The sequence below is a fragment of the Schistocerca americana genome, unplaced genomic scaffold, assembly GCF_021461395.2.
Source record: "Schistocerca americana isolate TAMUIC-IGC-003095 unplaced genomic scaffold, iqSchAmer2.1 HiC_scaffold_162, whole genome shotgun sequence".
In the NCBI taxonomy this organism is placed as follows: domain Eukaryota; kingdom Metazoa; phylum Arthropoda; class Insecta; order Orthoptera; family Acrididae; genus Schistocerca; species Schistocerca americana.
This window is the reverse complement of record NW_025725708.1, coordinates 27501-30000: the sequence shown is the minus strand read 5'-3', so window position 1 is coordinate 30000 and position 2500 is coordinate 27501. Positions and strand designations below refer to the sequence as shown.

General features: G+C 59.9%; 1 pseudogene; it reads left to right on the top strand.

Moving 5' to 3' along the window:
- Nucleotides 1-2500, top strand: part of LOC124570273 — a 6236-nt pseudogene that overhangs the window by 1103 nt on the left and 2633 nt on the right.

The window sequence follows — 2500 nt, the reverse complement described above, 5'->3', positions numbered from 1 at the left end:
GAGGCGCACCTAGAGCGTACACGTTGGGACCCGAAAGATGGTGAACTATGCCTGGCCAGGACGAAGTCAGGGGAAACCCTGATGGAGGTCCGTAGCGATTCTGACGTGCAAATCGATCGTCGGAGCTGGGTATAGGGGCGAAAGACTAATCGAACCATCTAGTAGCTGGTTCCCTCCGAAGTTTCCCTCAGGATAGCTGGTGCTCGTACGAGTCTCATCCGGTAAAGCGAATGATTAGAGGCCTTGGGGCCGAAACGACCTCAACCTATTCTCAAACTTTAAATGGGTGAGATCTCCGGCTTGCTTGATATGCTGAAGCCGCGAGCAAACGACTCGGATCGGAGTGCCAAGTGGGCCACTTTTGGTAAGCAGAACTGGCGCTGTGGGATGAACCAAACGCCGAGTTAAGGCGCCCGAATCGACGCTCATGGGAAACCATGAAAGGCGTTGGTTGCTTAAGACAGCAGGACGGTGGCCATGGAAGTCGGAATCCGCTAAGGAGTGTGTAACAACTCACCTGCCGAAGCAACTAGCCCTGAAAATGGATGGCGCTGAAGCGTCGTGCCTATACTCGGCCGTCAGTCTGGCAGTCATGGCCGGTCCTTGCGGCCGGCCGCGAAGCCCTGACGAGTAGGAGGGTCGCGGCGGTGGGCGCAGAAGGGTCTGGGCGTGAGCCTGCCTGGAGCCGCCGTCGGTGCAGATCTTGGTGGTAGTAGCAAATACTCCAGCGAGGCCCTGGAGGGCTGACGCGGAGAAGGGTTTCGTGTGAACAGCCGTTGCACACGAGTCAGTCGATCCTAAGCCCTAGGAGAAATCCGATGTTGATGGGGGCCGTCATAGCATGATGCACTTTGTGCTGGCCCCCGTTGGGCGAAAGGGAATCCGGTTCCTATTCCGGAACCCGGCAGCGGAACCGATACAAGTCGGGCCCCTCTTTTAGAGATGCTCGTCGGGGTAACCCAAAAGGACCCGGAGACGCCGTCGGGAGATCGGGGAAGAGTTTTCTTTTCTGCATGAGCGTTCGAGTTCCCTGGAATCCTCTAGCAGGGAGATAGGGTTTGGAACGCGAAGAGCACCGCAGTTGCGGCGGTGTCCCGATCTTCCCCTCGGACCTTGAAAATCCGGGAGAGGGCCACGTGGAGGTGTCGCGCCGGTTCGTACCCATATCCGCAGCAGGTCTCCAAGGTGAAGAGCCTCTAGTCGATAGAATAATGTAGGTAAGGGAAGTCGGCAAATTGGATCCGTAACTTCGGGATAAGGATTGGCTCTGAGGATCGGGGCGTGTCGGGCTTGGTCGGGAAGTGGGTCAGCGCTAACGTGCCGGGCCTGGGCGAGGTGAGTGCCGTAGGGGTGCCGGTAAGTGCGGGCGTTTAGCGCGGGCGTGGTCTGCTCTCGCCGTTGGTTGGCCTCGTGCTGGCCGGCGGTGCAGGATGCGCGCGCCTGCGCGGCGTTCGCGCCCCGGTGCTTCAACCTGCGTGCAGGATCCGAGCTCGGTCCCGTGCCTTGGCCTCCCACGGATCTTCCTTGCTGCGAGGCCGCGTCCGCCTTAGCGTGCTCCTCCGGGGGCGCGCGGGTGCGCGGATTCTCTTCGGCCGCCATTCAACGATCAACTCAGAACTGGCACGGACTGGGGGAATCCGACTGTCTAATTAAAACAAAGCATTGCGATGGCCCTAGCGGGTGTTGACGCAATGTGATTTCTGCCCAGTGCTCTGAATGTCAACGTGAAGAAATTCAAGCAAGCGCGGGTAAACGGCGGGAGTAACTATGACTCTCTCGATCGACGTATCTAAGGCATTCGATTCGGTAGATCATGCTGCCCTTCGCCCCGTGCTGAAGGCGCATGGCCTGCCGGATTGCTTTGTCGAGTATGTCGAGCGGTGCTACGAGGGCAGCACGACAGTGATAGCGGACGGCGCCGGCGTGGGCGTGTCTGTGCAGCCAGCACGGGGCGTTCGCCAGGGCGATCCCCTCTCCCCCCTCCTGTTCAACTTTGCGATGGACTACGTTTTAGGCCAACTGCCCTCCCACATCGGAGCTCGGATCCTCGGTCGCAGAGTCAACGCTGCGGCCTTTGCAGATGACGTCTTGCTGTTTGCAGCGACCCCGAGGGGCTTGCAGTCCCTCATCGACGCAGCTACCGCAGCCCTCGCCCACCTGGGGCTGCAGATCAACGCCCGGAAGTGTTTCACCCTCGCCTTAGTCGCGTCAGGGCGCGAAAAGAAGGTGAAGGTGGACAGCAATGTCACCTTCACAGCAGGCAATACCACCATGCCTGCCCTGCGTGTGGGTGAAACCTTCCGGTACCTGGGGCTGCAATTTTCCACGGCGGGTCGCTGTGTCTTCAATCCACGTAGCCACCTGGTGGAGCAGCTTGACGTCATCTCCCGAGCTCCGCTGAAGCCGCAACAGCGCCTCCACGCTCTCACCAACGTACTTCTCCCTGGCCTGTACCACGGGCTGGCCCTCAGCCGCACCCGGGTGGGTGCATTGAAGTCGG